This window comes from Leiobunum rupestre, chromosome 2, assembly GCF_980474605.1.
Source record: "Leiobunum rupestre chromosome 2, qqLeiRupe1.1.hap1, whole genome shotgun sequence".
Classification (NCBI taxonomy): Eukaryota; Metazoa; Arthropoda; class Arachnida; order Opiliones; family Sclerosomatidae; genus Leiobunum; species Leiobunum rupestre.
Window position 1 is genome coordinate 16,855,633 of NC_143385.1, and position 24,870 is coordinate 16,880,502.

Below are 24,870 nucleotides of genomic sequence, written 5' to 3' on the forward strand. Positions count from 1 at the left end.
CCGGTTATCCCTTCTAGCGCTTCACCGAAACGTTTCCTCGCCGAAGATTTTATATTTTCCCCCGCAACGGCGTCATTGAGAATTTTACTGCCGACCCCCAACGCTTGTTTTCCTATATACTTCGCCCCTTTAACTAAAAGAGGGGAGGCCCAGCGGAAGAGCCCCGAGAACAGACTTCCGAGACCGTGTGCTTTCTGATAAGCCGCTCCTTGATAGAAATTAGACCCCCCGGTTTGGGCTTGGTTAAGATAATAATTTTTATAGCGACAGGACCCCCGCGCGTCGAGGACATCCGGCTTAGGCATCTTGTTTCCGTAGATGTAGTTTAACCGTCAGAGACCCGAAGGCAAATGGCGCTGGTTTCCCCTGAGGGTTCATTATATGTACTTGGATCGTGTCGAAATAGCGTTTGGAGACTCGCACGTAATGAGGTACGTCGTATATTTTCCCGACGTTATCCCCGAACGAGCCTTCTACGGGGACAATCCTAACGAGAGGAACGAGAGTGTCACCCACCATTTGATCTTCGACGATATTAGTGTAAACGTAAAGTTGAGGGGGGATTTGAAAGCCTATAAGGGCCGGTCTAACGCCCCGGTAACCCCTTTCCAAAGATTGAATCCCGGGATCGAAGCCCAATGTCATGGCTAGACCAAAATGAAATTGCACTAGTACGTTATGACGAAAGGGGCTTATTCGAACTCGGCGCGTGATCTCGTTATATTGAAGAGACGTCTTCATATCTTTAATAATTTCGTTTATTATCTTAATTAAATGTTCGATAGAAGAATAGTATCCTATGGGTACCCTATAAACGTGGGAGGTCCCTCTGGGTCTTCTAGGCTGAGCCGCGCATTCGGCGATCTGAGCTTCACCTGTAAGAGTTTCACCGTTTTTGGCGACTACGAAAATCTGCTCCGTGTTTTTTCCCTTTCGGATTTTTTTTCCCCGGCGTGGTAATTTTAAGCGTTATTCCCAAAGTAGGTTGATCGGCTTGAGGCGGCTCTAGGTTTTTTTCGATGCTAGTCTCCGGTTCATTTTGCTTGACTTCGATTGGAGATGGGTTACATTCGACAGGAGGGATTTCGTCGACAACCATGAAAACGATAGTGTTTTGTCCCTCGAGGACGTTGAAGAACGCGCTAGTGTAATTTATCTCAGCTAGTCCGCACTCCCAAGACCCCCCCAATTCGACAGGTTTCGGTAACGCGGAGGTATAGGAGGCCATCGTATTGTCGGCGTAAACCCGCATGCTAGCGTTTGAAGGTAATGTCAGATACATCTTTTTTCTTGACCCACGAGTTCGCGTTCGACGGATATCCTACAAAACTGACAAAGTATTCGACCTGATTTTTGCGTTTCCGAGACTTGAGAATTTTATCGATCTTGTATAGTCGAGGTTTAGCGACTAATTGCAGTTGTTCCTGATAGTAACGTCCCTTTATTGCCTCCCCCGTTAAATCTTCGATCGTGTAAAGGGGCGGGTCTAAATTTACGAGGCGGGTGATTTTAAAGACTTCCTTTGACCAAGTACCGGGATAGGCTTTATCAAAGACCCCCCTGTATTTGCTGATACGACAAAAGTCACCGACTTTAAGTTTAGGTTGACGCCGGCTTTTCACGGGGATTTCCTTGTTAATTGTTTTAAATACTTTCAGGATATTATCCGGTTTCACGTCTAGGGGTGACATTTTTATCGTAGAATGTTTTGTGGTATTGTAGCTATGAATTAAATCAGGGAGGACGTCCAAGTATCGATAGGTGTTATTAGCGGTGAAATAGTTATACATTTTAGACTTTAGCGTACGATTTAGTCGCTCGACCATACACGCTTTGATTGTTTCGTTTTCGCTAGTAAAGAAATTAACTTTTTTTCTTTTAAGGAAATCCTGATATTTTTTCCCCGTGAACTTCCCCCCTTTATCGGTTTGAACTTTAAGAGGGGTGAGATCCTCGAATATTTTCTCGGTCGCCGCGATTACGTCTTCGGCTTTCTTACTTTTTATAGGGACTGCCCACGCGCGTCGCGAAAATGTATCGATACATACTAGTAGGTAATTAAAGCCGGAATTGTGTTCGGAAATGTCTCTCATGTCCGCTAAGTCCATTTGAAACTGGTCGCCAATATTAGTTACAAAAACCTTGCTCCTTTTAAATTTCCGATAGGCGGTCTTATGTAACGTGTACGATTCTTGCTTCGTTAACCATTTTTCTACCGTTTCCCGGGGAATACCTCTGTATTTCACGGCCTGATAAAGTTTTTCCAATCCGTCGAAACTCGCGGGATGTTTTGGATCGTAATAAATTTTTTTCAAGACTGCCTCGGGGTTAGAAACTCTTCTCATATTGGTTGTTCCGTTTTCCTTTTTTTAGCGCCTCTATTGATAACCCCTTTCGATAAGACCCGGGGTTTAAATTGGAGCGGAGTCCGAACGACTGATGCTTTTCTAGGTTTCGCCGAAAATGTAATTTTTTTCTTCTTCACTCGCGGGATGGTTTTCTTGAATGATACCGTAGGCGTGAACAAGGCGTCGAACTCATTCCAACCGGTGGGGGGAGGCGTTCGTTTTCTATTTATAGCCCCAACGGCGTAACTTACGAGCGTAGCGATATCTGACCCGGGCACGCGCGTTTGATCTATAAACAACTCGCCTTCACTCGACCACGAAACTTTATCGCCTAAGCTAACCAATCGGCTAATTAAGTCCTTCGCACTCGCCCTAAATTGAATCGGTACGACATTTAAGAAGGCCGTGTCCTGCCCGGTTTCTTTTCTATTTTTTGGCTTCGTCGCTATATCCTTAATGTTTTGATATCGGTGGAACATCTGCTCGAATAATTTAACTTTATCCCTAATGTCAAGATTGGAATTGAGTACGTCGGTCATGCTATTATTTAATTCATCCACGGAGGACCCTAACGGATGTGGAAACGAAAATTGAGGGGTATCTCGAGAGGGGATGAGAACATTTTTATTATTATTATTATTATTATTATTATTATTTTTTCCTAACGAGTCGAGGGGGACTAAGGCCAACTTTTGAGCGTACATTTTTTTATTTCCTTAAGAACGACCTAAAATCCCGCTGAGGGCTGAAATAACGGTGGGGATGAGAATACTTAGAATCCCGTGACCTTTTTGAACTAAAATTAATTTCTTCTTACGCCAGGCTACTTTTTTAGAGGCTACCTGTCTAATGAATTTCTTTTGTTTAGCTAGTTTTCGTTTCTGACAAGGGTTTAACTTTAAATTCCCTTTCAAAGTATTATCGCAGCATTCAGCAATAGCATCAATTAAGGGTTTTTTAGCGTGATGGAGAATAGCGCGTCGTTGTTTAAAATTTGATCTACCTAGGGCCGAGAGAAAATCTTTGTGTCCGGCAACCTGGGCCGGCATTTTCGAACTGGTTAGGGACTTCTTCCTCTCCGCTGACTTTATACTCCCTACTTTTTTTTCTTAGGGATATAGACCATTTCGGTTTCGTCGGGGAAAATATCCGTTCTTAAACGGAAGTCATCGGGGCACTCCTGCCTATTGTCGATAAGAATATAGCCATGAGGGCGTTTGGTCGCGTCGAGATAGGCCTCGATAGCGAAGCGGTAATTGGCGCCTCTAAGTTGACGGAATAATATAGCGGGTTGAAGTTGGTCACGAGGGTTCTTGAACAAAACAATGTAATTCGCGTTCAGCGAAATTTCGCGCGCATCCTTTGTTTTTGGGAAAATGTTCTGGGTTATAAATACGAAGCTTATATTACGGTGGTGAACGCCTTTCGTGAAGAAAGCTCCGATTTGACCATTGTTCTCGTTCATTAAATCGTCGGCGATGAGGAGAATGTGTTCGCCTTCTTCACCAGGGTAATCATCGAGATTTGGGACTCCTTCTCGGAACACTACGGAGTCTTTTAAAGTGTCATAAAGTGTTTGCCACTCGCTATAATGCCAAAATATTTTTGTCGGCGGGGGGGAAATCATTTCATCTTTATTTTTTATAATTCGCGCCATCAAAACGGACTTCCCGCTACCGCTCGGCCCGCTCAGAAGAGCGGAGAAAGGACCATACAGTGGTAACATGCTTTTATTAAATGAGGTCTCTAAGTTAAACTACATCGATATTTAAGAAACAAACCGTTCGGGTAAAAATAAAAATATGAGTTTAGCGGTGTTCTTTACTTAATACTGATGCTGCCATTTTAAGTGGGACTCATCGTCTAATATGGGTTACATTATAGGTTAATAGTTTTAAAGCCATAACGACTTATCTTTCGAATATGATGGATAAAAAACAGTTAATACCGAAACTTCGCGTATAAGGGTAATTAACCAATAATCCCTTTTACAGACAGTCTATAAACGGGTTATACCCGAATATTAGGATATGTTTTTTTCATTCTGAACTAGTCATTTTTTTTAAATATTATTCTTTATATCCGAACGGTAATGTTTCGAAATTATCGATAACGCGTAATTTATTGACAACTGGTCGATATTTTTTAACTTGATTTACAGTTACCACTGTATGATCATTTAACCGACAAATATGATGGGGGATTTCGATTTCTTTCTCGAGAGTGGGCGCGTCTACGTCGATTCCGAGCATCCCTTTCAACGAGTCCATAGAGATAGAATTTCTAGTGGAATAGTTCTGTCTGAGACCTTTAGCCTTGACGACCTCCTTAATTTCACCGGTATCGCGGTTGAGTACGCGGAAGGCGTAATTTTTCGGGCCGCCCGAGCAAAATTCGGTAATATGACAATTTGGACCAAATTCTGATAATTGATCCGTCATATCCCCAAGGAATGTTCCTTCCTGCACTAGCTTATTGCCATCGCGTGATCTATATATTAAACTATCCCTATCGTGGTATAGTATACTATCCCCTAGAGCCTCTAGATGACTATAGAGCCTCATTCGGGCAAAAGCGGTGGTATAACAGGCTAAAACTACGTTTACATGGGCCAAAGCCGGATCGATTTCCTTGAGATGTTCCCATTTGACAAGCAACGTCTTATCGTTTATCGCCAAGACACTTTTCCTTTCGATATTCGGGTCGTTAAATAGTTTAAAGAATTGTTCTCGATCCTTAACGATCTCGGTTTTTACGAGGTTATTCCGTTGTCCCCACTTACCGTAAAAAATATTTAACATTAACTTCGCGACGGCACGTTTACCGGGGTTTAACGCGATCTTAGCGGGATCGAGTTTAACGCCTTCGTGGTCCTCGAAATCTGAGACGTATTTGTTTTTTTCGTCGGGGGTAGTGATCCCCGCTGGAAACCCCGAAGCCTCGGCCTTCATTTTGTACATGGTCTTGATGTAGTCCGAAAACAAGCCCCCCTCCTGGGTCTCCTTGTTATACTGCGTTGTTTGATAATGCCAAGCTTCGTACGTTTCAACCACTTTGTAACCTCTGGAAACGGCTAGTTTCAGTTCGTCGGAAACGAATGTCCCCACGAATGCCCGCTCGGGATCGGAATGAGGACACCGTCCTTGAAATCTTAGACGTGCACATGTACCACATAAAACGAAAAGAAGTCGCGAATTACAGTGCATGGGTAGAATAGGGTGAAAAAGTTTAGGAGGGGCGAGAACGCGGCACTGAATTAACCCGTCCAGCGAATCGAGATCTCGTAAATCATCCGGGTCTAGTAAAACTTTCGGGTGACCGACGGGTATTCTATCTAGAAGGTTGACAGTCGGGTAAAGTGAAAGCATGTCGACGTTAAACGCGCGTTCATCGCCTTTGGCCTTGTAGTAAAGGACTGTCGCGTTAACTCTCCCTCCGAAAAACGCGTCTCGAGGATTCAAGGGTGAAATTATCATGGCGCGTACTTTTCCGAAAAACGCCTTATCCTTCGCTTGACGGCGAAGCTGGTAAAAATCGCATTCCCAGATCTCTATAACGTTTTTCTTAAGTTTCCGGAGTTGAGCAACGACCCTGACTGTTTGTTGGTACCTGAGGTTGAACGTTTGAGAGGGATCTGACCATAGAGGTCTGTCTCTTCCGACTACTTGACAGCGAACGCACCCATGAAAATAGCAGCCCTGGAACATGTAAACGTCATTTCCGTCAAGACCATCCACTTAAAATTTACCTACCATAGCCTCCCGCCCCCGCATAGCTGACACTATTCTTATACCCCTGCGTTTTTCTTCCCAGGCGAGCCATTCAAAAGCCGCGGTTGATTGTCGGTCCCTATTTCTCATCCCTCCGGGGGGGAGTATCCCTATCGTGTCAGGAATGAGAAAGCGTTTCCTAAAGACGTAATTGCAGGCGCCAGGGAGCGTGATGGCAGCGCGGAAAGGGTCAGTGTCGCAGATTTCCATGAATTCACGTCTAAACGTTGCGCATCCCAGTCGGAGTATATTGACATCCGCCGTGCAATACGAAATCGCGTCTTTTAGAAAGTCAAAGTGACCGCCCGCGGCTATTTGCTCCCCGTGCCATTTAAGAAGGGCCGCTCTTTCCTTTACCCCTAGATAGTTAGCCCCGTACGCTTCGAGGGGCGGAAATTTATCCTCCTTCTCGGTCGAATAATTAGTGGTTACGGGGTCAGCGGGATCGAAATTATTTTCGACAAAATTAAACAAAAGGTGAGGGAATCTACCCTTATCCATGGAAGGCCCTAGTCCAAACGTCTTCCTAAACGCGGCGAGTCCCATGGGGATGAACGAATAGGAATCGAGAAAATTGAAATTAAAACAGTTAAAGAAGAGAATTTTAGTCCCGTTTACTATTACAAAGGGCACAAAGGTCTCGTCGATTGATAGAACGGCTTTGAAAACGAATTGGAGATCATAACATTTCGCGGCGTGGGCGAATAAGTAAATTTTTTTAATATCCGCTAGAGTTCTGATATAATCCACAAACTTCCCCACAACATTCCCCCCGTAAAAATTTTTTTGTCGCGAGCTAAAGCGGATGCACACCCCGCAATCGAAGTTGGAGTCTCGCTCGTCGATACACGCGGGGCATACAATTTGAGATATTAGAAGGAACGGCTCATGCTCGAACGCCCCCTTTTTATTTACGTGTTGTTTATTCTGAATCGACTCGATGTCATAAAACACAAAAAGATAAGAAGGCACGCCCCCTAGTGATAATCTTCGTTTGGTCATGTCAGGCTCGGGGTGGTCTTTAATTCGTTGGACGAAGCAAAGGTGAGGATGCGGCGCGTGCTTTTTACAAATACGACAGAAAACTTCCGAACAAGAATGGATAGTTTCCCTAGAGCGATAGTCCACGTATTTGTAACAGTCTTTGCACACTTTAACCTGACTACAGAGGGAGGGAACCGATTCGCGATGGCTTTGGAAGCATTCCAGTCCGTGGAAGGAGCGAAAACAATCGGCGCATTTGACGAGCTCGCCGGAGCATTTCTGATGTCTGAAACAGGATTTGCAGAAAATCGCGCATTTGTGGCGTTCCAATTTATCGTATCCGACCAAGCAGATGGAACACGCATAATTAGTGGCGAAGAACGACGTCAATTTCGCGATTACGTCATAATGTTTCTGATTATAAATTAAATAAAGTTTATTTTCGGAGTTCCCCCCTTCCCCTTGGAATAAAACCCTAGGTCTATCATTATAAACCTCAAAAACGATTATTTGATAATCAGAGAGAATAAATTGGAAATGCACTAAACTCGTGAAAGCCCCGCATTCGCGTTTCGAAACGCCGGCCTCGACGCGTAACTCTTCGGCTTTTTCCCTTTGTTTTCGCGAAGAGGCCTTGTACAAAGCCTTATACTCCTGGAAATATTCTTTATTTCTTGGGTTTCGCGTTTTCTTTAAATGAGCGATAGCAATAATTAAAGCACGCGGAAGGCATAATGTGTCTTTGTTTTGGACTGAGATAAAACTTCTTTTATCGCGTATGTAATCAATATGCTTTTTAAGTCCGCGTCGCCTCAATGACCCCCCGTGAGGTAATCTTACCACGTTTAACGTGAATAAAATGGGCGAGTTCCAGAAATCATCTCGCTCATCCAGATAGATCTCCCCTTCGAGTAAATCGAAAACATCACCGGGCTGAAGTTGCGATTTCTGACGGAAAGAAATTTCGAGCACCCGCGCCGGGAAAACTTCCGAGGTACACGAAATTTGAACTCGGTCATCATCGAGAAGTTGATCGAAAATAAAGGTCACGAACTGCGTAATCCCGAGCTCTACATCCGCGATGAAGCGCACTTCAACGTATCTTCCAACGAGATTGAATAGCGGGTATTCTTTCGTTCCATCTTGGATAATTTCAAAATTCGCGGGTAGTTCCAGCTGAAGACCCTGGCCATCTTGTTGAACGGGCGGATCCTCGATGCCTTGAAGCGGGATGAGTGGGAGCTGTAGATGATCCTCTTCTTGAAGAGCAGGAAGGTCTTCAGGCTGGGGTGCTTGAAGAGGCTGAGCGATTTCCGGTTGATTACCTCCAGCTTGAATCGGGGGTGGTTGGTCGATCTCTAGTTCATCGAGTTGAAATGCTTGAGGGGGTGGAACATCATCATAATCGTCCGCGGGGAGAGGCGATAAAAGAGGAGGAATATCTTCGCTCGAATACCAGTTAAATGATGAAATCGAACTTTCGCTATCCCACTTCAAGATTTTATGTGATGGCCCCGCTTGATCTAGAAAAGGGTCCGGGTTCTTACGCGGTTAAGGCGAAAACACCGGACATGGAGAAAAAGTGTCTCTAACAAATATCGCGTTAGTGGAAGTCCCGACTCGCGGTGAAACTTCCCCGGGAACCGTTAAATTAAGTGCTAGAAGTTGCGATGAAGATCTCCTTTTTCTAGAATGAACTATGTTATTAACGATTGGCCCCTCGTGAAATTCTGGCGTAATATTCAAATCGAAGGGTGGGGTTTCTACTTCCTGATTCAGACACCTAATTTTATGAGTAAAGACCCGAGAATGCGAATCGCCGCGAGAAACAGTCTCTCTAAGAAATACAGCGTTAGTTTGAGGAAAAGTCCCGGGTCGGCACGAATCTAACCCTAAATCCGCTTCAGGAACCGAGTTATTATGGGTTAGAAGTTGTGAAAAAGATCTCCTTTTTCTAGAAGGAAGAAGGTTATTAACGCTTGAACCCTCGTGAAATTCCGACGAAATATTTTTCAAGCCGAGAAAAGTATCTACTTCCGGATTTAAAATTTTATTTTCCTCCTTATTAAAATAGTTAGCGCCGTCGACGCCAGATGGCGATAGCGCTCCTATATTTGGCGAGGCAAGGAGCGACTCTCTCCTCTCCTCCTCGCGCGCGGAGGATTCCGGAGAACCGACAGCTGAAGCTAAGCCACGTGTCGCGGGGCTGTCAACTGGGAGTTTTGACGTCTCGTTTAAAGGGAATTCCACTAACCAATTTTCTTCTTCAGGCGGTAAAAATAAGTCGTCATTAAGCGAGTCTAAATTGTTTTCCGGGGCCCCCGTTTCATCATTGTTTTTAAAAATATTCGTTCCTTCAAGCTCAACCCCTATTGTTTCTCTAATAATATCCGCTAGTAGGGAAGTCTTTGAGGGCTTAAGGTCCCGCCTTGAAGGACATTTATTGGGGGCGGTAGGTATAATATTTTCGAGGTCTACCGAATGTCCGCTGGTTTCGGCTTTGCCGTTAATTAGTAATGCTTTTTCAAGCTAAGAAAATTGCGAGAATAGGCTGGAGTGCCCCCATTCTGGGCTTTTTTCCGGGGAAAGTCGAGTAATTTCTAGAAGGGGCGTCGCGGGACTAGACCTGATTAGTAAAGTTTTTTCAAACTGTGAATATTCCGGTGGGAGTGAAAAATCGTCCGTAAATGTTTCGGAATTCGTAATCTCTTTTTCGGGGTTATTTAATTCGGGTGATTTTTCCGAAGGGTTAAAACATTTTATGAATTTTATCTCGTCACTCGAACTGGAAGAGCTGTCGTTATCTGATATCTTTTCAACCGGGGACATCCATAAATTATTTGAGAACGGGAAATCGGCGTCTAACGAAATGTCATCAACGGGGGCGGGGTTAACCGGTAATTAACGTGGTTGAGTGACCGTTGGATCGTTTGATTGGCTAGACCAATTGTTATCGAAGTCGTCATATTCCCCGAATTCGTTTAATACGTCGCGTTGTTTCTCGCATTCAGCTAAGAAGGTCGGGGTTTTAATCTCGGATGGGACATTATCGATTAGCGATTCCAATTCTCTTAAATTATTACAATTTCGCGGGGCTAGAGGTATAAGTTTAAGGTAGTCAATAAGTTCAATAAAAACGCGTACCAATTCCAAAGCTTTCAAACATTTAGGTAATTCACGCGGTAATTCATGAGGGCAAAGGGTTAACGAAGTCAAATAGAAAAAAAACCGGTATAAGAAATCAAGGCTTACCGGGCGTATATCCGATTTAAAATCGCGGAGTGCGTTAAGAAAATTTAGTTCCATATTTTTCGGTTAAAAAAATTCGAATGGGACTTTTTAATCGGGTCCCGGGTCTATTTATGGTCTCGCTTTTAAGACCCCCCCTTCCCATCGGGGGATGGTATTCCAGACATGTAGGGGGGGTGGAATAATGAATCGTGTCTATCCAAGGCGTAATATTATTCAGGTATAATATTTCCCACGGTTTTTTGAAAAACAAGGCCATTACTCACAATTTGAACCGCTCGTATTACCCCCCCTAAATTCATCGACAGCTTTTCTGATTCGTAAAATCTCGCTTTAGAAATAATAATCGTAACATTGTAAAAAAAATAACATTCCTGTCTTTTGTATTTTTCCCCGTCCGCTATAAAAATTCCTCCTTTTATTGAAAGTTAACCTTAAGTCGTAAACTCTCCGGTTGTATTCAATAACTTGGAGGCGATTTTATTTGGTGAGGAAAACTGACTAGATTTCGTGACAATCTCTAGCGGTAAATTAAGCGTAGGTCCAATGAAACTCCTTAGAGGGTTAACCCCCCTAGAGGTCATCCGGGTTTCGACCCCGCCCCTTAAAATGACCGGTATATCTAGCCTCGCGAATTTACCGATAGTCAGAACAAGTCCAGGAAAAAAATATGGCCTCCGGGAATTCCCGAAAACGCTGGTAAGTTTTTTAAAATTTTATTTCACTTGGTTATTTTAATTGTAACTTTTTAAATTTTATCTAGCCGTACACTCTCTTCATCATCCTCCGATTCCTCCTCTATGGAAGAGCTGGAGGCTCTTACCTCTATTTCGTGAGTTTTTTGATATTTTATATATTTTCGTTATTGTAATTTATATTTTTTTTTACCTAGTTATTCACCTGCAAGCCCCGTTCCGGGCTTTTCTCAATGGAACGATAATATTCTCCTTCCTTCGTCACCTGATGTGGTGATAATTTCTCCCGAGTAGGTTTTTTAAAAAATCTTTAACCCCTTTTTTAAAAAATATCCTAAATCATTTTGTTTTTCTAAAGCCCGCTTTCATCATCTTCATCTCCCTCATCACCTCCGATGGCTCTTTCACCACCGGCACTCCTTGCTCTCCCCGCCGTTATTCCGGGCGACCACCGTTATGTGGCATCTTTAATCTCCTTGGCCGCCGTGTTACGCGGTGCATTTAACGCGACACGTAACATGGGCGACTCTCTTAGGCTTTTTTCGGTTGATCACTATGATTCGCCTTCACTTCAAGCCACCGCTCTGGACTTCCAGGTGGTGGTCGATCTTGCCTGGGCGGCCCAGAACGCCGCGATTGCTCATGTCACCTCGGTGGTAGCGGGCGATTTCGCCGAAACAGCTTTCGCTGCTGATTTGGGGTAATTGATGTTAATTTTCAGATATAAATTAAGGGTTCTAACATTTTTTTCGAAATCAGTTTAATCGCGCCGCCGCCCATCCCTAATTTTCTGATCGACCCCGAAGTCGCCGTTCCTTCTCCCCCAATTATACCTTCGTAAGTTCGTTTTTTTAGAAAAAGTATATTTTTTTAAACTAAATGTTTTTTTACAGCTCTGACCTCCTCAATTCACCGCCTGTTTCGCCTCCCTGGATTTAAAAAAAAAACTTTATTATATATTTTCTTGTAAATTTTTATAAATTTTTATCAATAAAAAATGTTTTTTCGAAAAAAGTGTCTTTTTAAATAATTCCTAGTAAGCTTATTTTTTGACATCTATTTCCACCATTTTACTCCTTTCTATGGAAGAAAAGTCGCGTATTGTCCCCTCGCCGTTTGGCCCGCGGCAGTTTCTACTTGCAGGTGTGGGTGATTCAACCCCTGCGGACACCCCCCTTCTCTCGACTTGCTCATTGTCATCTTTTTTTGACCGCGAGTGCTAGAATTCTCTGACTTCATTTCTAAAAATGTCATCCGAAGACGACCAGCAAGAGTCAATGTAAGCTAAAATTTGGCCTATTTTTTATTTTACATTTCTTAAAAAATGATTTTCGTTAGTCCCGAAGAAGACCGAGCGCAATCCGCGGGGAATGTCGCCTCCCTCCCCCCATTCTGCCAGTAGTGTAAGTTGAAAATAGTCAAATTTCTTTTACAATTCTTTAAAAAATATGAAATATCATAGCCCCGCCGGAGGTCGAGGACGCCTCGAGATTATTCGAGGTTGGGTGGCGCGTGGCCAATTTAATGCCCCCATCGCAGAAGCGTGTGTCGCATTTGGTCTAATTTTTCTACATTTCTTAAAAAATATGATTTTCATTAGTCCAAGACCACTCCCGCAAATTCCGGGGTACGGGCGGGGTATCTTACAACATCCTCGTTGCGTAAGAAGAAATTTAACTAATCTAAATAAAAAATAATAATATTTCTTTAGCCTACAGCCGCGTTACCTGATGTGGTCCTGGACGCGGTACCACCCCCGGTGGTCCTGGACGCGGTACCACCCCCGCGAATTCCGGGGTACGGGCGTGGCCGTCCTGTCCCGGGGTACGGGCGTTGCCGTCCCGTCATCCCCGACCCGTAAGTTATTATCCTAAAAAATATCGGTTATTTTTTTTAAATAAATTTTTATCGCTAGCGGGTGTCAACTCCCCATTGGGCGGGGGATCTTCCAGCATCGTCGTTGCGTAAGAAGAAATTTAACTAATCTAAAATAATAATATTAATAATAATGAAAATAATATTTCTTTAGCCTACCGCCGAGTTACCCGACGTCGTTATAGACGCGGTCCAGGCCATACTAGCCGCGGCGCTGGCCGAGAGGGCACATTAATGTCTTGAGTATGTCTTACTTTTTAATCGCTGCTCCGGAAATTTTATTAAAACCTATTTCTTTTTTCCAGGTAAATTTTTTAAAAAATCAAATACTCGTTCTTATTCCACCTATAATTTTTTTTGATACAATGAGTGATGGAAGGGTAAAAAAGAAGCCCCCTAGTATAGTTAGAAACCCCTTTAGTACTTATACTAGCTTCTTTTTTTTGAAATTTCAGCAGTATATTTCGGAATTTACTTAATAAAAAATCTTGTCCGGGCGCGATATATTTTTTTTCCCCGGGGTGCATGAGTCATCCGAGAGATATTAATACCGGGGGGAGCTCTCGGGTTTGCGTCATTTCGTATTCGGGTTTCGAAGCGTTAAGATGTCTTACGATTTGGGTAGCAGGAAACAAGATGTCAACTTTCAGCGGAAAATCAATTTTCGCTGGCGTTTAGGAAAAAATTCGTGTCTATCAATTGGTTTAAAAGGTGAGGACCTGGAAATATTCTTTTTCAACGACGTTACTTTCCAATCCTCAATATTGAATCACATACTAGAGAAGTTGAGAAAAATAAATTTAGTCTCGAGCTTGCCAAAATTGGGGGTCGTACTTTTGAACTTTTAGCTAGTAAAGGAAACGTTACTCTTTTGGCTTATAAAAGTTTCGGGAAAAAAGAGGAATTCCAACTTGGCGAAGCGGGTATCCTAGCTTTAAATTTATGTATCCACGCCGTCGACAAACATTTGACTGAAATTGAGAAGGAGAGGCCCTGTATTGAAGCGATGTTCGAAGTTCTCAAACTTCACGTTCAACGCGTTGCCGGCTACCCTGACAGCGAAGATTTTGAAGAGATCCATTTCGGCCAAGGAGATTCTGATATATTTCCAGACGTAATGCGTAAATTTGGTTGTTATTCAAGTCCATTTACCATTATAAGCGATTATACTAATCTAATTGAGAGGCGTAACCTGACATCTGCTCTTCAAGCGTATAACTTGTTCTTCTTGTGTTTTACACAGTTACCAAGTCTGGTGTATTATCAAAATGAAAAAATAAAAAAATGAAAAAAATATATGTCTTGTTATTCAACTAATATTAGGCAATTGAATGCGCGTCGACTTATTCCTACAAAAAGAGCGAGTAACATTCTTGGCTTGCTATTGTCGGAAAAAAAGAGGGGGACCCCTGGCGCGTAGAAGTCAGCGGCTTTAACGGTCATTGTAAGTATCCATAAAAGGACGGGTGGTGAACGAGGCTCTGGCGCGTCGACTTATTCCTACAAAAAAAAGAGCGAGTGACATTCTTGGCTTGCTATTGTCGGAAAAAAAGAGGGGGACCCATTGTAAGTATCCATAAAAGGACGGGTGGTGAACGAGTCAAAAAAAAGGCGAGGTTAAGTACAGTGGATCTATAAAAATCGCTCCATAATTTTGCTTATCTATTAAAAAGGTGAGACCTTATCTATAATTCTGGTTATCTATAAAATCGCTCTATAATCTTGCTTATCTATAAAAAAGGTGAGACCTTATCTATAATTCTGGTTATCTATAAAATCGCTCTATAATCTTGCTTATCCTTGGCCAGGCCTATTTCTCTCACGCGATAGAAACGGGCGATGCCAAGCCTATTTTCGTTCACCCCCATCCATGCAGCTAGTAAAAGAAAGTGAGAGGAGATTGACAAGGCGTTTGATGAGTTTGATAGAACCCAGTGCCTCGCCTTGGGCTGCGCCTATTGTACTAGCGAGCAAGCTGGATGGTACCAAACGGCTTTGCATTAACTTTAAGGGAATAAACGGGGTAACGGAGTCTGACTGTTAACCCATGGCCTCTATCCCAAATATTTTGGCGTATTTGGGAAGCGCGAAGTATTTCACCACGTTTGACCTTTCGAAAGGCTTTTATCAAGTCAACGTTAGGAAGTGTGACAGGCCGAAGACCGCCTTCGTCTGTCATCGGGCACGTGCATGCGTCTGGTGGATACCATTTTAGCTCCTTACAAATGGAAAATTGTTTTGGGATCGTACGATGATTTCGTCGTTTATTCCGATCATTTGATTCACATTTGAAAGGTACTAGAGCGTATAGCCAAAGCGGGATTAACAGTTAACCCGGACAATGTGCAACTTTGCGCTGACGAGGTGTCGCTTCTGGGCTAAAAGGTCGGACCGGGGTACTGCAAGCCAATCCGGATAAATTTAGAGCTATAGAGGATTTCCCTCAGCCCAAGAATGTAACGGAGTTGCAGCGATTCCTCGGAATGATCGGGTATTATTGGCAGTTCATCCCGAATATGGCGGGAACTGCCAGGCCGTTGTATGACTTGTTGAAAAACGATGCAAAATGGCATTGGGAAGATACCCATACCAATGCTATGCGGGAACTAAGTAGGCACGTTAAAAAACGGCGGAGTTGGCGCTCCCGGATTTATATGGGAGCTTTCTCATTAAATGCGATGCGAGTTTAAAGGGCTTAGGCGCTGTGTTAGAGCAGAAAGGCGGGAAAGGGATGACCCCTATAGCCTTTGTAAGTCGGGGACTCGTATCGGCGGAGCGCAACTACGCGACGACGGAATTGGAATGTCTTGCTGTGGTATACTCCCTCAATAAATTCCAAATGTACGTCGAGGGTACTGACTCTGTGATCGAAACCGATCACCAAGCGCTGAAGTGGTTACGACACCTTAAGGAGCCGGTGGGCAGACTTGCCCGCTGGGCCTTGGAGCTACAGCCGTATAATTTCGAGGTGGGATACCGCCCAGGGAAATTGAACGTTGTAGCGGATGCTTTATCCAGGGCCCCTCTCGATTCCGAGAATGGTCAGGGAGAAGCGGTGGCGATATTGGTGGTTTCAGAGGAAAACTCCTCTGTCTCCGCAGAGGGAGAAAACCCTTCCAGGTAGTGGGGGCTGCCTTTCGACAGGAAAGCCATCATAAGTTCGCAAGTTACTGATATAGGGTAAGCGAGGATTATCGCTTAATTTGAGCGGGTTAGAAGGTCTGGGAGTCCGAATACAGCATTGGAAGCCGGGACAGTACTAGATCAGTATATAATGGCCAAAGATGGCCTATTGTTTAGGTACTTCGCTCCTTGGGATGAGGAGGATGAAGACGGGCTTGAAAATGCTTGGAAAGTGGTGGTACCTAAAAGACTTAGAGTACCATTCATTAAGTATTTTCATGACGATGCGCTTGCCGGCCACTAGGGGGTTTGTAAAACATTTAAACGTTTGGAAATCAGAGACACGTGGTCGGGGATGAAACGGGACGTTATGAAGTATGTGAGGGGTTGCGGGGTGTGCCAGAAAAGTAAGCCATCCCAGCAGCTAACCCCCGGGTCACTCTCTAGCGTCGCCAGTGAAAGGCCTTTTGAATTGGTAACCGCTGATTTAATGGGTCCCTACACTCGAAGCGCCAAGGGAAATCAGTAAATACTCGTCATAGTAGATCATTTTCAAAGTGGGCAGAACTGTACCCACTTACGAAAATGACTACTGAGAAAATATGGGAGAAAATGTATGAAGTTTTCTGTCGATATGGATTCCCACGACAGGTGATAACTGATAATGCATCCGTATTTTCTAGTATAAAGTTCAAAAGGGCCTGTTTGGATTTCGGCATATGCCCTAAGACGACGGCCCCTTATCACGCTCAGGCAAATATGACTGAGCGGATGAATAGAACTATAAAGCCAATGATAATTTCTTATGTCGAATTGGGCTTTGCTTTGCGTTCAGGCGAGAGCAAAGCGACATGGTATTCGCCCGCCGCTTTGAACTTAGGCCGAGAGCTTCACGCACCCCTGGATTGGGAGTTCATTCCAGGGAATAATTCTGGAAATCGAAGCGCAGGCACGTACGCCGAGAAACTGAAAATTAGGCTGCATAATGCAATCGACCTTGCACGCTTGAATTTACAGGATTCGAAGCTCACGCAAAAACTGCACTACGACAAGCGTCATCGAGCTGTTTTCTATACAAACGCGGAGACCTCGTATTGCGCAAAACTCATCTTCTTTCCGACGCTAGTCGTGGTATCACGGCTTCGTTGGGAGATAAGTTTTAGGGGGCGTTTGTAGTGCAGGAAATGACGACTCCTTTGACATATCGGCTGGGGGACCGGAACTCCGGTGATTTCATCGGAGTACCGCACGTGTCCCAGCTAAAGACTTTCACCCCGCCGTGGCAAGGAGATGACCCTACGTGTGACGAAACCGGTAGGGGGGCGAAAACGCCGGACGAAAAGAAGGAAACCATCTCTCGTCCCAAGAGGAAGAGACGGCGTAGAAGGGGTGAGAGCACTGTAGACCCCCCTAAGCATCGCTACAATCTACGTTCAAAGGCTAACACCTAGTAACACTTTTTATTCGAAGTGACACTATTGCTATGAATGTCATTAAGTGTTGGATGTGTGTTTGTTTGTGTGTTTGTTTGTTTATTGTGGAAAGCGACGACATGGTAGATGGAGCTGCGAAAAATAATTTCAAATTTTGACGATACCGGGATTCGAGCCGAGATTTCTGACCGCGTAGTCTCCAAAACTGACGCCATATTAATAATAATAAATAATAATAATCAGCTAGGCTAATACCCAAGGCACCACCTTAGGCCTAAGTCATCAAGCGACTTTTGAAGCCATTAATTCAGGTGGCCGGGTTACAATGCGTAGGAGGGTGGTGGCCACACCGTCCTCTTCGAAATCTTGCTTGAACTTTTAGCGTTGAACACTTTTATAGGTTGTATAGTTGGTCCAGAGATGTCACTCTTGTCCGAAAGTTTCAGCGCGTTTTTTGTTTGAATATTTCATCGAGCAGTTAGTTTGGCGGGTAGTTTGAATTAAACCCAGGTCTCCTGAGGGTGGGCGGGTTGGTTTTTTTTCCGCCCCTTCACGCGTGCCGTTCATTTTCGCCCCCTTCGATCAACCCCCTTCAAGGAAGAGTGACCGAAAAAAACAAATTGGTCTCATTCGATAGAACTCTTTGACGCGCAAGCAGTGCCGTTAATTTCCGCCCCCTCCGACCAACCCCCTTAAAGGGAGAGTGACCGAAAAAAATTAGTTGGTATCATTCGATAGAACTCTTTGACGCGCACGCAGTGTCATTAATTTCCCCTCCCTCCGACCAACCCCCTCAAAGGGAGAGTCACCGAATGGTACGATATCGTACGCCACGAAAATTGTAATACGCCCTAGGGTCAAGTCTCATTTTTCGCGCCGAACAATACCCTTCCGCATTTGTATTTCAAAAATTACTACACCTAAATTACTACACCTAAATTACTACACCTAAATTACTACACCTAAATTACTACACCTAAATTACTATACCTCTAAACTATGTGTAATGTTTCAGCTCTGTCAGGTAAAGAGGCAGCGCAATAGCCCCCCTTTCTCTATTTCGGGCTTGATATTTGAAATTGATTTGCTTTTAAATTTTGTTTCACTTTTCTTATTTAGGATTAGTTACTAACATTACAAAAATTAAAACAATTGTTTTGTCGATTCTTTAAAGTTTTATTATTTATATAAAAATTTATAATTCCCAACATTAATTTCATTTTATTATCGTCATTCTGATCTCAACGACCCAAGTCGTCTGGCCTTTGACGGCGACGCCCATGTTCATGTTTTGCTAACCTATTTCACCTTTGATACTTTCCGTCTGTCAAACGATAGGAAATCACATGGCCTCAACAGCTTTTGTATTGGTTTGCCCACCCGCGTATCCTGAGGGTGGGCGGCATCCACTCTTTATCTTAGGATGGCAATTTATACAGGGTGCCTACATTTGATCAGCCCAGGCATTGTTCTCAAAAACTACACCTTCTAGAAATGTGAAATTTTCAGTATGTACTCTCTCGGTGAAGATCGTTGTTATTTATGAGTTTCAGAAAAATCTGGAAATTTTTTACGGTTTAAAAAATTGTAGTTTTTGAACGCTAGGTGGTAGACGAAAATTTTCAATGAGTAAGTTGTAGAGCATACTCGAAAACCTTTAAAGGAGTTGGTATGATCAAAAGAATACATTTTGTAACTGAAATAATAGGTCATGAAAAATAACAAGATGGTACTACCCAAATGTTTTTACGCCTCATGTTATTGTAATGATTGTCTGTGAAAAATGAACACGTTTTACATTTACAAATTAATGGTTAGAACAATTGCAATTTTATAAGGAATTACAGGAGGACCCCACACACATTTTTTAGGGACAAAAAGTTGGTGTTTTTTACTAAACAAGAAAAAGTAGGTTTTATGGTCTACAAAATGTCTAATTTATGCCAACTGAATTTCCGTAAGCTTTTTTTTGCACTTCTGATTCGATTAAAATGCTGGTCCGTATTAGTATTTAAAGTACCACATTATCTCTACGTAATCCGGTAAAAGAGTATGAATCGTTATATTCATGAACAGCGGTCTAATATGATCATCGAAACGCACGTTTAACAAGTCGGTTGTTATATCCTGACAGTCAACCAAATGACCACACTATTCTCCGAGTTGTTGCTGACTTCGAAGGAGACGGCAATGTGAATCCCAGATTCCGCGGACATGGACGTCATAACACTAATATGGAAGACACAGTCATCGCCTACTTTGACGCTAACGCTCGAGCAAGTATAAGAATGGAATGCTCCGATTTGGACTTGTCAAAATATTATGTCTGGAGTTTCCTTAATTACCATTAGTTTCACCCATTTCGTGAAACGCTCCACCAAGCACTTCACGAAGGTAGCTGGTTCAGTACCAGGGCGGATGCCAACGAAGATTTCCTCCGTTTCATCCTGGCGTTCGACGAGTGTTCCTTTGGAAGGGCGGCACATTAAACCGCCAGAATAACCATATGTCGAGGGATGTAAATCCGAACTGGGGATTTCCACATCACAATGAAGTACAATTCCGCTTAAACGTCTGGGCAGGTCTACTAGGAGATCGCGTCATTGGGCCATATTTTCTTCCTGATCGGCTTAATGGGGTGAGCTACTTGGCGTTTCTACGAAATGAAGTAGCGGAAGCATTGGAAGATGTCCCTTTAGTCGACCTGTCACGCCTTTGGTTCTTGCATGACGGTGCACCTCCTCTTCAGGAACGACATGTGGTGCAATACCTCAACACCGAGTTCCCTGAGCGTTGGATTGGGAAGAATGGTCCAGTGCGATGGCCTCCTCGGTCCCCTAATTTGACACCGCTGGAATTTTACCTGTGGGGATTCGTCAAGGAGGAAGTATACAAGACGCCAGTCACTACACAGAAAAAAAGGTGTTTAGATACTAAACACTTTCTTAAACACCAAAATGCAACAGAATATTTATCATGTTTAAAAACGATCATGTTCAGGCGATAGTGGTGTTCAGCTTTGCAACATCATGCGTTTAGAAATTAAACGTGTTATTTGCTTATCATATTTATCGTTAAAACGTGTTTAGATAGAATACGTTCAGAGATTAAACATATTAAATGATTTTCGCGCTTACAATGAAAACCCGTCTTAAGATTTTTAAGATTAGTTTCTAAACGTGTTCAAAGGTTCGGGTGTTGTGGTTTAAGACATGTGTTAATTTGCCGTATACGCCACTCTTTGAGTAGCCCTATATTTGAGTGTTTTAATTACGATCTACAATAACATTAATATTAATTGGCTACGAAATAATAAAACCTACTGCCTATACTGTCGATTTCATTTCTTTAACTGCCTGATTATATTTTAGCGCTTAAATCACATCAAAAGTAGTGTTATTTTATTAATTTTTAGTAGTTCATTTTCAATTAATGATTTATATACATTAGTGTTATTTAATTAGTCTTAATAACCAATAACTTAAAATTATGAGATGATATAGGAACCCGGTCCATATTGTAGTTAACTCTATTAATATATCGGTGATTAACGAATATTATTTTTTTTTGAAAAATAGAAAACGAAATTAAACGAAATATATAGACAACGCGAAATATACATTAAACTCGTAACGCAATATACACTTAGTAAACATCAGTGTTTAGCATTATGTTTAAAAACCACGAAGTTTAATTTTTAACATGACCTCTTACCAGCTGTTCCGGTTTGGAACACTACCGGAAAGATCTTGGAAGATTGTTTGAGATCCTCGTTTTATTTAAACAGATGTGTTTAAGGAAACAACACCAACTCTTACCCATGTTTAGCTTTCAAACATGTTTAGATGTTAAAAACCTAAACACCTTTTTTTCTGTGTAGGATTTTTCATAACATCCTAAATAGGTGCTAGGAATATTTATAGAGTTTCAGACCGAATATTATAATTTAGCTAACAAAGTTTAATTAGTATAGTTAGTTTTAAGTCGAAAATACGCAATTTTATGCAGTCGGCCCGACGACGATGTCGGAGTCGATTAACCATCACATTTATAGTCGGTACACAGAAAAAAAGGTGTTTAGGTTTTTAACATCTAAACATGTTTGAAAGCTAAACATGGGTAAGAGTTGGTGTTGTTTCCTTAAACACATCTGTTTAAATAAAACGAGGATCTCAAACAATCTTCCAAGATCTTTCCGGTAGTGTTCCAAACCGGAACAGCTGGTAAGAGGTCATGTTAAAAATTAAACTTCGTGGTTTTTAAACATAATGCTAAACACTGATGTTTACTAAGTGTATATTGCGTTACGAGTTTAATGTATATTTCGCGTTGTCTATATATTTCGTTTAATTTCGTTTTCTATTTTTCAAAAAAAAATAATATTCGTTAATCACCGATATATTAATAGAGTTAACTACAATATGGACCGGGTTCCTATATCATCTCATAATTTTAAGTTATTGGTTATTAAGACTAATTAAATAACACTAATGTATATAAATCATTAATTGAAAATGAACTACTAAAAATTAATAAAATAACACTACTTTTGATGTGATTTAAGCGCTAAAATATAATCAGGCAGTTAAAGAAATGAAATCGACAGTATAGGCAGTAGGTTTTATTATTTCGTAGCCAATTAATATTAATGTTATTGTAGATCGTAATTAAAACACTCAAATATAGGGCTACCCAAAGAGTGGCGTATACGGCAAATTAACACATGTCTTAAACCACAACACCCGAACCTTTGAACACGTTTAGAAACTAATCTTAAAAATCTTAAGACGGGTTTTCATTGTAAGCGCGAAAATCATTTAATATGTTTAATCTCTGAACGTATTCTATCTAAACACGTTTTAACGATAAATATGATAAGCAAATAACACGTTTAATTTCTAAACGCATGATGTTGCAAAGCTGAACACCACTATCGCCTGAACATGATCGTTTTTAAACATGATAAATATTCTGTTGCATTTTGGTGTTTAAGAAAGTGTTTAGTATCTAAACACCTTTTTTTCTGTGTATAGAGGCACGTTTTGAAATTGAGTTGATTGTGGTCACTGGCCCTACGTCGTTTTGGAGTTGGAAAAAGGTACATTTTTAGTCGGCAGAGATTCGACCTTTAAAGATTGGCCGACCCAAACTCCCCAAGGACATTTAGACTCTAAAGCCATTTGACGTGAGCAAAATTCTGAGTACTAAAACAACAGTCAGAGTTCAAGGGTCAAAACTTTGCTTACTTATAAATAGAGTTATTAAAGACCGTGAGTTGAATTGACGGATCTCTGTGTGAGCAATCTCAATCTCAGCTAAGCGATTCTCGCTTTCTGCTCGCTAGCTCTCTATTCAGCGAGCGAAATTTATCTAAGCGTGGAGATGCCGCGATCAACGGAAGCCGCTTTGGGCGCGACGAACGAGTCTTTCGCGAACGAAGAGGGCTTTCGCTCCCTGTAATCGCGCTCGGCGCAGAGAGAGAACGCGCCCGAAAACCTCACCGTCGCGTTCGCATGTAGCTGATTTTTATTGAACGATGGGGCCATAAATTAGGATTAATTTGAGAAATTTCAAATACTGGCCTAATCGTCAAACGCGCGATTTAGGGAGCCAATGAGGTCACGGGTTTTAGGGGGAGAAACACGCTCAAATACGGATCAACATATATTCATTCGCCCGAATTAAATTTCCCAAGTGAATAGTAAATAAGCTTTTCTATAAAATTACATTGGCCCTCTTGTTTTGATGTTGGTGCTGCGTCACGCGTCACGTGTTGATGACGTTAAACAACGAAAAGTCCGACACATAAGTTTCAATTCGACGAGGCACCCTGTTTTTAAGTATTAAGTGAACTGAGTTTCTGCGTGTTCGTGTAAACTTAGATTAATAAAACAATGTAAAAAGCAACTATAGTAATTGAGTGGCTAAAGTGCCAAGGTGCTAGGCTAGAGCTAGAACCGCTTTAAATATATCCTCAAATATCTATTGGTTTATCGCATACCATCGTTCATTCCGAAGTTTTACAAATTCATCTTTATTGGCTTCGAATCTTAAGTAGGATTAATAATAAATTAATAATATATGATATAATGTAATCGTATCGTGTCAATTGAGGTCAGGTTAGGTCAGGTGAGATTAGATTAAATTAGATAAGATTAAATAAAATTAAAATTGATTAAATTATATTTGATAACCATTCCTTTCCATTCAATACAATACAATACAATATAATTAATTTAAATAATAAATAATGAGTAATTTTTTAGTTGAAATTCATTGTAAAAATTAATAATGAACGAAAGAGAGCTTGCGCTACGTCCCTTTAAGATGAGCTAAGTTACAAACAAAGGATTTCATCTTATTAATTTCCAGATTTAAACCATATGTGTCAAATGAAATTCTTAAATTTAGGTTATCTCACATTTTACGAGATGTGATGCAGCCTCTGCGCATGCGTGTGTAGAGTGTATTTGTAACAGCGAAACGAAAACAAGACCATTATCAAAGCACAGGTAGAGCAATGTAAAGCGAAAACACGACGCACACGCCGCGAAAGAAGAGACTTAATTGCTATTTCAGGCCACCGATTCCACGTTGACTTAAATTTACTTTATTCCATAGGCGTTCATTTATAAATAATAAATGAATAATAAAAAAATATAAATAATTTAATTTTAATTTATAATTAATTAAATTAATAATAAAACCTTACTACAAAAATATTGAGATCTTAATCTTGAGAATGATAATCGTGATCTTCAAAATGGAGATCTTTACTATTGAAATCTTTTGGGTAGTCAATCTATTAGAAATGAAAAAATGAAGTTTTAGTTTGTGTTAGTAACTTGAAAGTATAATTAAGAAACTGTTTAATGATACATTTAGAATTTCAAAGGAAAACTATGGGTTTTATGGTATCCACATAGGTTCTAATAGAAAAAGGCTTGGTTTGACGCCGACATAATTCGGTCGAGGCTGGGACCAGCCAACGTCTTAGACTGGACTTAGTTTGACCCCGTCCATTCACTGTGAGTTATTCCGAGTGTAAACGTGTGTAATTTCCAGTTATAAGAGAAAGGCTCCAATTTACGTCTAAGATTCGACTTAAAGCCTTAAAGGGAAATGGTACTGCGGGCTTTAGTTTTGCCATGACAACCGAAAATGTATGAAATATTTAAAATTTTCATTTGTCTAAAAAAAACCTAAGGTGGTAAAATTTGGGTATATAAAATTGGATATGTTTATGTAAAATATGTAAATTTGGGTTAATGCAAGTGAATTCTTAAAAATTCGGGAAATTTAAAGAAATTGACCAAATGGTTGTAAATTGCCCACATTCCGCATAAAATAAGGCACATATCCTGGAAATCTCTGAAAATGGGTAATTTTATTT

The 24,870-nt window shown here is 41.6% G+C and overlaps 1 long non-coding RNA gene across 1 annotated transcript; it reads left to right on the forward strand.

The window, feature by feature from the left end:
* Nucleotides 1–11,653: 11,653 nt before the first annotated feature.
* LOC149956244 (uncharacterized) lies at nt 11,654–11,980 on the forward strand. The gene is made up of 3 exons (XR_016478254.1): nt 11,654–11,746; nt 11,806–11,883; nt 11,940–11,980. It is a non-coding gene; the product is annotated as an uncharacterized LOC149956244 (long non-coding RNA).
* Nucleotides 11,981–24,870: the final 12,890 nt, after the last annotated feature.